This window comes from Bos javanicus, chromosome 5 (genome assembly GCF_032452875.1).
Source record: "Bos javanicus breed banteng chromosome 5, ARS-OSU_banteng_1.0, whole genome shotgun sequence".
Classification (NCBI taxonomy): domain Eukaryota; kingdom Metazoa; phylum Chordata; class Mammalia; order Artiodactyla; family Bovidae; genus Bos; species Bos javanicus.
The window spans coordinates 30044392-30056574 of NC_083872.1; the positions used below are offsets into that span (position 1 = coordinate 30044392).

The following is a 12183-nucleotide window of genomic DNA, read 5'->3' on the forward strand; positions in this document are numbered from 1 at the left end:
TGAGGTCTATGGCATATAGATGGCAGTACACCTGGGCATATTTATATTTTTCACCAGCCTAGTTTAACAGTACACTCAAAAAGCCATTAATGTACACAAGAAGACATATATAAGAATGTATATTGCAACACTGATCCCATTAGTGAAAGACTGAAAACCACCTAAATGGTGGTTTTCTAGACAAATGGTTAAATAAAACGCAATATATTTCATAACACAGAATACTATAAGAAAAAATTCAAGTTGCAAAACAATAAGCATTTTTAAATTTATATTAACAAACACATAAAATCATTGTACAGATAAGCATATTAGTATGTAAAAACAGAAAAGGTCTGGAAGGTTACTATTAACTGCAAACTAGTAAAAGATCTGCCAAACACGGAAGGTGTACTAAAATAAGCGGGAATAATCATCACAAAATGTGAATTTTAGGGAACTCCCTGGTGGTCCACTGGTTAGGCCTGTGTGCTTCCACTGCAGAAGTGCAAGTTTGATCCTGGTTGGGGATCCTGCATGCCATGCATCACAGTTTAAAAAAATATATATCTGCAACACCTATGTAAAGCATTCTGTCAATACTGATGTGAAAAACTTTTAAAACATTCACCATATGAGCTACCACAGTAAATGTTAGTCTAAGAGCTTCACACACAAGAATGTTCTTTATAGAATTACTCAACATAAAGAAAATTTGGAAACTGACAATGTCCATCAAAAAAACAAGTTGATGTGTCTTTCTATAACAAATAATCTTTAAAATGACACAATAATGAATCTGACAAATCAGTTAAACAAGAACAAAGACTTATTTTTCCATTTAAATTCTAGATAACCACACCTTTGACTCATCTTTTGACTAAGGTTTAACAAAGAACTCCATAAAAATCCTTATCTCTCCCACAGAACTAGAAATAAGCCTGTGAGGCTACACAGTTATATAAAACATCTATTAAAGGATGTAAATTATCTAATTGCATGCTGAAACTATCTGCCAACATACATATATGCAGCACATAAGCACACACATACTCACAAACCACCACAAAATATTCAAACTGTCAGTTTGTAAAACTAACAGATCAACACCTCTATTTCTAAGCAATACATGTCATTACTGAATAAGCCAAAAGCAGTCTTCATCACTGACCCATCTTATGCTAGTTCCTATCTAGGGAAAGATACAAATGAAAAGAAAAAGGGAAACATTCTTGGCAAAATGATACCCTCTGGTCAGAAGAAAGCAGTTTTAAGGTAATAGAACCAAGAGTTAGGAAAAAAATCACCATAAATACGGCAAAACCATCTCCGTGGTCATACACAGATTTGACCACATATGTTTGGTCAAAACATAGATTTGTTTTACTTACCTATTTACTATCAGAAACAGAAATCCCATGCCACTTAACCCTACAAATGCTGAAAAACAGAAATAAAGTAAATAGAATGATTAAACTTATTTGCCTCATGGCAGATCAATCACCTAGGTTTAATTTTTACATCTCCAGTATTGAGAGGACCACAAAACTACAAGTACATTTAAAAAAAGAGAATTCCAGCAGTTACAAGTCTGTGCTTCCACAGCTAGGCGGATGGGTTCAATCGCTAGTCAGGGAACTAAGATCCTACAAGCTGCACAGGTGACCAAAAAAAAAAAAAAGACAAAACAAACACCTGTCATTTCATCCAGCATGAACTTCAAAGTCCTATTAGAATAAGCTTAGGGCATTTTATAAAAAATAAAAATGAAAACTGGGGAATTTTCACCCTTCTCACAAGGAAGGATAGTTAGCCTTTATGAAACACTGAATTCATCTTCATAACAACTACATTAAATTTTATCATCTACATTTTGCAGATACAGAAAAACTTTACCTAAATGTAAGGGAGGCCTGGCGTGCTGCAATTCATGGGGTCGCAAAGAGTTGGACACGACTGAGCGACTGATCTGACCTGATCTGAATCCACCCAGGGTTATATAGCTAATAAAGACAGAGCCAGAATGTGAACCTAGGCTGTCCGGAGAGTGCCACTACACCAAGGTGGCTCTTAGCCTCTATACTACAGTGCCTCAGAGAAAACTTTAAGACAAACAGTTACACTAATCAAGGAATACTGCACATCTCCTTACCAAGTCAAACAGTCCCTGGCCCAAAGGCAAGTTAAGAGTGGGTAACAATACAGAAGAAATGGATACAGAAAAAGAGCTACCAGATTAAGAACTAGAGTACTCAGGGCAGAAGTCAATTGAGCTCTGCAATGATCTGTATCTTAGGGCCATGGAATAACTAACTTCCAGTTTGAAAAAAAAGAAAAATGGTAGTCTGCGCAATAAAATTTACCCCTTATAACAAAGCACTTATTCTAACTTGAATTATTTCGTCTGCAAGCTCCACAATGGCAGTGACCTCATCTATGGTTTACTCTTCTCTAGCACCCTGAACAGGAGATCAACAATAAAATTTATATGCTACATGAGAGTTTCTTAAACTGTAGTGCTTGTAAGAATCATCTAGGGATCTTGAGAAAAAGGAAGATTCTGATTCAGCAGTTCAGAGATAGGACAGAGAGTTTGTATTCTAACAAGTCCTGGGTAAAGAAGTTTGCTGAGGCTCACACTTTGAACAGCAAGGGAACTGGACCACCCTAAGTCATATGCCAAGTTGTCAAAAATCAGGATTCACTTATTCCACACCCAGAAGAAAACCTTAAGTTTATTCATCAACAAAGCTATAACTGCTGGTCCTCCACTATCAGAGGAAAAGATAAGTTCCCTAAATTCTCACTACTTTAGTCAGATGACAGGTGATGATTGCTTTAAAAAAAAAAAAAAAAGAGGCTGCCATAGATTACCCGCTTAATTTTTGGAGTCATGGATTGCTCTAATATATAATCAAACAGACTACCTAAAGAAAGTTCTACTGAGGTTAATGTACCACTTTATTGTTAAAGATTAGGAACCCAATTGATAGGTATTTAGCATTTAAATAATCATCAAAATAAAGAAGGCAATGCCAAAGAATGTTCAAACTACCACACAATTGCACTCATCTCACATGCTAGGAAAGTAACGCTCAAAATTCTCCAAGCGAGGCTTTAACAGTATGTAAACCAAAAACTTCCAGATGTTCAAGCTGGATTTAGGAAAGGCAGAGAAACCAAAGATCAAATTGCCAACATCCTCTGGATCATAGAAAAAGCAAGAGAATTTCAGAAAAACATCTACTTCTGCTTCAATGACTACGCTAAAGCCTTTGATTGTGTGGATCACATAAACTGTGGAAAATTCTTCAAGAGATGGGAATACTAGACCACCTTACCTGCCTCCTGAGAAACCTGTATGCAGGTCACGAAGCAACAGTCAGACCCAGACATGGAACAGTGGACTGGTTCCACAGTAGGAAAGGAGTACGTCAATGCTGTACACTGTCACTCTGCTTATATAACTCACATGCAGAGTACATCATGAGAAATGCTGGACTGTATGAAGCACAAGCTGGAATCAAGACTGCTAGGAGAAACACCAATAACCTCAGATAGGCAGATGACACTACTCTTATGGCAGACAGCAAAAAGGAACTAAAGAGCCTCTTGATGAAAGAGAAAGAGGAGAGTGAAAAAGCTGGCTTAAAACTCAACATTCAAAAAATGAAGATCATGGCATCACTTCATGGCAAATAGATGGGGAAACAATGGAAACAATGACAGACTTTATTTTCTTGGACTCCAAAATCACTGCAGATGGTGACTGAAGCCATGAAATTAAAAGACCCTTACTCCTTGGAAGAAAAGCTATGACCAACCTACACAGCATATTAAATAAAGCAGACACATTACTTTGCCAACAAAGGTCCCTCTAGTCAAAGCTATGGGTTTTCCAGTAGTCATATATGGATGTGAGAGTTGGACTATAAAGAAGGCTGAGTGCCAAAGAACTGATGCCTTTGAACTGTGATGCTGGAGAAGACTCTTGAGAGTCCCTTGGACTGCAAGGAGATCAAACCTGTCAATCCTAAAGGAAATCAATCCTGAATATTCATTGGAAGGACTGATGCTGAAGCTGAAACTCCAATACTTTGGCTACCTGATGTGAAGAGCTGACTCACTAGAAAAGACCCTGGTGCTGGGAAAGATCGAAGGCAGGAGAAAGCAGAGATGACAGAAGACAAGATGATTGGATGGCATCACCAACTCAATGGACATGAGTTTGAGCAAACTCCAGGAGATGGCGAAGGACAGGGAAGCCTGGCGTGCTGCAGTCCATGTGTTTGCAAAGAGTCAGACACAACTGAGCAACTGAACCACAACAAAATACCAAGTCATTTTACTTCAAATTGGTCATCTTATAAAGCCAACAGCTAATTATACAAATGAGCTCAAAAAACCCTCAAAACTCAAATATCAAAATAATCCTTTTCAAAAAAGGATAACTTTTAATCTCTAGTGTGTACAGTTAAGTCAGCAAACCATCTGTTATGGAAACCGAAATGAGACTTATCTTTTATAAGTAATATGTGAAAGAAAACTCACAAATTTATTGTGTACCAGACACTCAGTGCTTTACTTTGACTGTCAATCCTCTTAACAACTCTTTGAGATAGAGAATAAGTACGATATTATCTCATACTTTAACATTATCGTGAATTTACAGATAAGGAAACTGAGAAGCATGCGTTAAACAACGTGTACAAGGTCACACTAGAAAGCTGTCTAACTTGAGCAGGCAGCCTGGCCCCAGAATCCATGTTCTTAACCATTCTTTTATGCACTCTTTCATGTAACTGTATCTTATCATTATTACTCAGTCACTGCCCTCCTATTTTTTTCCTTCCTCCAACTCAAAAGAATAGAATAACCCTATTTCCCTTAGCTAGCTCAACTGTAATTCTCAATGCCTTCAACAACAAACTCTTTGATACCAACCTAGTACACTATCTTGGCTTTTTAATGATATGGGAGAAAAAACTTGCCAACAAGCACACAGTGAGCCTCTAATCTCTTCTGAAAAAAATTATCATACAAACCAGGACATTTTTGAGAATAAAATGGGACAGCTGTTCCAGAAAACAGGTGTACACTATGACTGTTCAGGTCAAAACGGGAGGTATGGCCAATTTTACTTGTTTTGTAGTTTGTAGCATCCAGTGGTATGAAGATATTGCCCAAATCTACACTACATAAACCCTGGATTACTTCTGACTTTTCCATCCTGACACAGAAAATACTCTTCTCTTTCCTCAATAATACATAAACCAAACAAAACTTAATTTCACATCCTTGGCTCTCTGCCTATGCTCATACCATACTCCTAGTAATATTCATCTAAAGTATTCCTCTGTCTTTAATTTAGACCCAGTCATGATTATATATATATAGAGAGAGAGAGAGAGAGCGAGAGAGAGAGATTTTCTAAGCTAAAAATTGGTTCAAATGTCTTGACAAGGCAATAGACCAGACAGGAAGCGTGAGTATGTGATATTCCAATTTCTTTTCCTTACATTTACTTACACTTATACATTAGAAGGGTTTCCCTGATGGTTCAGACAGTAAATAATCTGCCCACAGTGCAGGAGACCTGAGTTCAATCCCTGGGTCAGGAAGATCCCCTGGGGAAGGGAATGGCAACCCAATCCAGTATTCTTGCCTGGAGAATTCCATGGACAGAGGAGCCTGGTGGGCTGCAGTCCACGGGGTCACAAAGAGTTGGACACGACTGAGCGACTAACACACTATACACTGGAAAAAAAATTTTTTTCCCCAAAAGAGCAAATATAAAGTGTCTATTTGCACTTTATCAACTGTATTTATTTAAATATTGCCATAAATATTCTTTAAATAAATGAGTCTGTATTTTAGCAGACTGCAGTCTTCATCCTCATTTTAAACTTTTCTTTGCCCAATTAATAGTATAACCAAAGTATAAAAACTTTAAGGTAATTAACTGCTTTGCCTTACCAAGAATCAGAGAAAATTAGTAACAAGCCTAGGATTACATAGAACTCAAAGATATATGTCTCTCTCTCTCTTTTTTTAATATAAAAATATTTATTTTAATTGGAGGCTAATTACAAGATTATAGTGGTTTTGCCATACATTGACATGAATCCGCCACAGGTGTACATGTGTTCCCTATCCTAAATTCCCCTCCCACCTCCCTCCCCATCCCATCCCTCTGGGTCATCCCAGTGCACCAGCCCCAAGCATCCAGTATCATGCATTGAACCTGGACTGGCAATACGTTTCACATATGATATTATACATGTTTCAATGCCATTCTCCCAAACCATCCCACCCTCACCCTCTCCCACAGAGTCCAAAAGACTGTTCTATACATCTGTGTCTCTTTTGCTGTCTTGCATACAGGGTTATTGTTACCATCTTTCTAAATTCCATATATATGCGTTAGTATATTGGTGTTTTTCTTTCTGGCTTACTTCACTCTGTATAATAGGCTCCAGTTTTATCCACCTCATTAGAACTGATTCAAATGTATTCTTTTTAATGGCTGAGTAATACTCCATTAAATCAGTGCTATCACACAGTAGTTTTTGCAATAAACAGTGCTACTATCACATAGTTTTAATAAATTTCCCAAAAATATCAAATATATGAAAGTAAAAATTTCAGTCATTTGGAAGGCCATATCCTGGACAATTTACATAATGACACACTTGCTGTGATGATCAAATGATAATGTCTGTCAAGACTTTACCTAGACTGTATTGCAAACAAGGTTTACTGTATCACATAAACACCATTGCTGCTGCTGCTGCTGCTAAGTCACGTCAGTCATGTCTGACTCTGTGCGACCCCATAGACCCCAGCCCAGCAGGCTCCCCCATCCCTGGGATTCTCCAGGCAAGAACATTGGAGTGGGTTGCCATTTCCTTCTCCAATGCATGAAAGTGTAAAATGAAAGTGAAGCCGCTCAGTCGTGTCCAACCCTCAGCGACCCCATGGACTGCAGCCTTCCAGGCTCCTCCATCCATAGGATTTTCCAGGCAAGAGTACTGGAGTGGGGTGCCATTGCCTTCTCCATAAACACCATTAACACAACCTAAATAGCAGAAGAATCACTCTCAAACTACAGATAGGAAGTTGCTCAAAAAATGTTGTCACTTGCCTCAGGTCATAGCTAACATTTGATCCCAGGATTCCAAACCAAAACCCTTACAAAAAATCAGAGTGCAAAAGTTTACAACAGAAACTGGAAACCTCCCTCAAGAATGAACTTTAAAGAAAACACAATTTAAGCAAAACGCAGAATATAGGAACGATAAATTAAAATGCTATAAGCACTATCAGAGCTAGAGTCATTTTTCATTTCACTTAAGAATACTCGAAGTGGAAATTAAAAAATCTTTTTTAAGACTTCACAATGACAGCTCCATTAGTTTCTCCATTTCCTCTACTTTCTGCTCCTCTGAAATACAGTCACAGACCCCATCTCTAACCACAGGGTCAAAATCTCTTTTTTTAAGCTCCTAGGTATGACGCAGTGATAAAGAATCTGCCTGTCAATGCAGGAGACGCAGGTTCGATCCCTGGGTCAGAATGATCCTCTGGAGGAGGAAATGGCAACCCACTCCAGTATTCCTGCCTGAAGAATTCCACAGACAAGAGGAACCTAGCGGGGTACAGTCCATGGTGTTGCAGAGTCAGACACAACGGGCACAACAGACACAACTGCAATTGAGCACACGCGCACACATGCAAAGACCAAAATTATAGATGTGAAACATTCATGTCTAGTACTCAGGATCATTTCCATCAGCTGGAAAGTAATATGGAGCAGAGAGACAGGCTGAACAAATCCAACCAGATAGAAAATAGTTGAATACCAATATTTCTCATTTCTAGTTTTTCACATGTAATTTGAGGCATCTAGAGGCACTTCTACATCTTTATATTCACTTCTGAGCATGCTATTCCACTTTTCACACTATGAAAACAGAAAATAATTTCTACTTCATTTTCAATCCGTTACATCTGAACATATTCCTTTGAAAATGTCTATCCATTTAAAAATTCTGCATCCAGAATTTTCCAATAAATATTCCAAAATCAAATTGTTCAAAAACTTCTCAGCCATTTACTTATTTATTACTTCCTGGCAATCAGTTCACAATTTGTGTAGACATTTTCTTTTTTTCAGTCATTTTTGAAAAAGCATTTTCAGTCGGTGATATGTAAGAACTTTTTATAAATACAAACATATTTAAGCTAACAGGGAAAAACTGAGTACTGCACTGAGGGCAAAAGACACAAAACTATTCATAATTACTGTAATATAAAATATCAATTTTTATCATTAAGGCAAACGTCACTTATTTCAGATTCTAAGGCTAATCTAAAACTTAAAATGTTATCACCTAAAAAAGCAGAAAAATTTACAAGTCCGATAAGTTATTTTTAAAAATGTGAAAGGGACATCCCCTGGTGGTCCAGTGGTTAAGAATCTGCCTGCCAATATAGGGGACACAGGCTCGACCCCTGGTGCAGAAGATTCCACGTGCTGCGGAGCAAGTAAGCCGGTGCGCCACAACTACTGAGCCTGTGAGAGCTGCAGCCTGTGCTCGACAGGAGAAAACACCACAATGAAAGTCCATGCACCGCAACCAGAAAGTAGCCCCCACTCATCACAACTACAGAAAGCCTGCACAGCAATGAAGATCCAGAAATAAATAAATAAAATGCTTTTTAAAATTGTGTAAGATCTGGGGGAAGGGAGAACAGGGATTTACTGCTTAATGTGTACAGAGTTTCAGTCTTGCAAGATGAAGCTTCTGGATAGGGATGGTGGTAGTGGTTGCACAACAATGTAAATATTTAAACTGTATATTAAAAATGGCGAAGATGATACATTTTATGTGTACTTTCCATAATTAAAATTATTTTTTAAAAATCATGTGAGAGTATTAAACATCCTTGAGTATTCATTTTTCGGGAAAAACTCAGAGACAGAAATCCAATTAAAACACTGTCAAACAACTAGAGCATACATAATTGGCTGGAAATATTGGAGGGGGGAAATGATCTGAAAAGTGAATAAAACGTTAGCAAACCATAAAAATATGAAAATAACTGCAAAGTGTCTCCTCAGTGCTCAAAAATTAAATAACTCAATAATCACCAGAAGAACACTGCACTTTGCCATTTCAAACTTTTGGAATTTTTGTAACCAAGTATTTTGGTGCACTGGAGAAAGCAATGGCACCCCACTCCAGTACTCTTGCCTGGAAAATCCCATGGATGGAGGAGCCTGGTGGGCTACAGTCCATGGGGTCGCTAAGAGTCGGAGACGACTGAGAGACTTCACTTTCACTTTTCACTTTCATGCATTGGAGAAGGAAATGGCAACCCACTCCAGTGTTCTTGCCTGGAGAATCCCAGGGGCGGAGAAGCCTGGTGGGCTGCCGTCTAAGGGGTCGCCCAGAGTCGGACACGACTGAAGCAACTTAGCAGCAGCAGCAGCATGTTGGAGGACGTTTGACAATTTGGTATATTACCCAAAAGTTTTTACCTCTACCCAAAGACAGACACTGTATGTGTCTACTTCAGAACAGAGGTGAGATAAAAAACAATAAACTACTGAAGTCTGTATAGCCCTTTGTCTGCAAGATCAAGTTTTTAAAAAGTTACATCTTAAGTATTATTTAAAATAGGATTCCTTGTCTGCCTATAGATTTCTACTGCAGTAAACTGCAATTTGAAGAGGCCATGGCAACCCACTCTATATTCTTGCCTGGAGAATCCCTATGGACAGAGGAGCCTGTCAGGCTACAGTTCATAACATCGCAAACAGCTGGACACGACTGAGCGACTAAGCACAGCACAGCACATACTGCAGTTCAGAGTTCTAACTCCAGCTCTACTCACTGGCTGCATGATCTTGAGCAAGTTTCTTTAATTTTCTGTGACTTAGTTTATCTCTAAAATGGAGATAATAATGCTACCTACCTCACAGGTAGGTTTGAGTTGATGTATATAAATGTATACATGTAGCAAGACTTAAGAGGCCTGACACACAGTAAGCACAATTTATGTGTACACCACTATTATTCTAGTATTATCATTAACATCCTCTATCCCACTGATTCCAGTTATAAAATAATTAAGCTAGGGTCTCTCCAGAAAAATGCATGCAAATAAAAGATTTTGAACACAACTGCAGAGGACTCATCGATCCTACATTAGAGAACTCCTATTCAAAGCAACTTAGTTTATAGTCAAGTGGTTATTAATCTCCTTGGACCTTTTCAGTAGTCCAATTAACCTATGAATCTCTTCTCAGAATATTTTTAAGTATATGAAATGTGCAGAACCACAAAATAAATTATAGTTACCAAAATATTTTAAAATGTCTATTTTAGTAATAAATGTGCTTCTTCACTAATGAATTAAACAAGACTTTCTTACATTTAACAAGGAGCAACACACATAAATATTTCATGATATCTGCAAAAACTGTAATATGAAAACATTTCTCTCAGTGCATCCATTTGAAATGTCAATAATTTTTAATTTTTTTCAATCCTAGATTTCAATTAGTAGCTAGTGAAAATAAATAGGTAATTATTTTTTTCCCTCAACCAAGTTCTGTGTTTAGGGACCCAGATTAGGAACCCTCGGGTCACTGGAAAGTAAGTGCAAAAGTAAGTTTTGGAATCAGTGACTTGTGTTCTAGAAGTCAGACTTCAGACTTTAGTCCTCACATTATTTACACCTGAATGACCTTGGACATCAAACTTCGGAGCTTTAGTTCCCTCATTTAGAATAATTCCTACATCATGAGGTTACAGGGACTGAATATTTAGTTAACAAAATGCCAAAACGCCAGTGTGTTATATTTTACTGATTTTAATACCATGTAATTAGGCTCAAATATTTAGTGCCATTGTTAATTTTCAGGAAAACTCATTATATGTAAAAACAAAGAAACGAAACAATGACAAAAAACTAAAAGCCAAATACTGATTTACAAAGAAAATGATTAATGGAAATATTAGTTATACATAACATTAAGTGAGTCATGATCTGGCATCAGAATGACCTGTATCTAAATCCCAGCTCCACTATTTTAGGTGTACTAAGTTATTTAACCTCTCACCTCAGTTTTCTCATCTGTAGAACACTGTAATGTTGTTTTAGAAATAAGAGAGGTTCAGCTTAAGCTGTCAATAAATGGAGCTATTATTAACGTTCACGTTTTAACAAAGCCAAAGCGATCAATTTGGAACTCAAAAGTTTGTTTTGGAATTCATCTTGATATAACTGAAACTTCACAGTCTTTTGCCGGGTAAAACACATACACTTAAAACCCGCAGTATTTGCTTGGCATAACATTCCTAATACAAACTGGGGCTGTTTAAAATCATATCTGATTTCTTATTCTGCCCAAGGAAATCAGTGAGGATTAGAAAAACAAAACAGACTCAATAACTTAAAATCTCTTCATGATGTACTTGGAATGTTCCAGTGAATGTATCAATGTTGAAATGTTCTAAAAGGTAGCTGCCTCTTTAATATCCAATTATCAGCTACACAGTCGATTAAAAAACAAAACCGTAGAAGCACGTTATTTATGTTGGAATATTATGGACTAAGATTCCTCCCTTACTCTGAATGAAACCCGCCACAGACTGGCCCTGGTTCCCGACCCATTCTACAACCTGTAAATTCCTTCTTTCATTGAAAAGATTCTTTTTATGGGCATAGTTAACAAGTGCCAAGTTGCGAGGTTGCAGCTTTGCTGGTGTGACGTTTTCACAATGCTAGAACAATACGATCTGGAATCTACTCAAAGCATTAGCCAGGCAGTCAGCTGATGCTCATTGCACACAAGAGAAAGACAGAAATAAGAGAAACCGAACCTTGTATTTATGTAAAACAGGTATCCTCTACCTTTAAAACTGAAATAGGCCAACAACAGATGTTCCGGTTAAAGTAATAGAAGTGCTGCAGTCCATAGGGTCGCAAAAAGTCTGACACGACTTTGCGACTGAACAACAAATTGTTAAATAACAATACAAAAAAAAAAAAAAGCTTTGCCCGAACTAGGTTTCGCTCGTTCTTGGAATTTTTCCTGTAAAAGGCTCTTATCCGTTCATAAAACCGGTCCCTCATCACGGAGTCGCTGCCTGAGTTAACTTTTACAAAAGGTCAAAGCGGTGCCTTTCAAGG

The 12183-nt window shown here is 37.7% G+C and overlaps 1 protein-coding gene across 7 annotated transcripts in view; it reads right to left on the reverse strand.

Annotated features, from left to right (window-relative positions):
- LARP4 (La ribonucleoprotein 4) overlaps positions 1-12183 on the reverse strand; it is a 75396-nt gene that overhangs the window by 58624 nt on the left and 4589 nt on the right. The window contains exon 2 of one of the 7 annotated variants that reach the window (XM_061416166.1): positions 1371-1419. The exons of the other annotated variants lie outside the window; for them this stretch is intronic. The gene's annotated coding sequence lies outside the window, so the exon portion shown is untranslated. The remainder of the gene's footprint in view (positions 1-1370; positions 1420-12183) is intronic. 7 annotated transcript variants of the gene reach the window in all.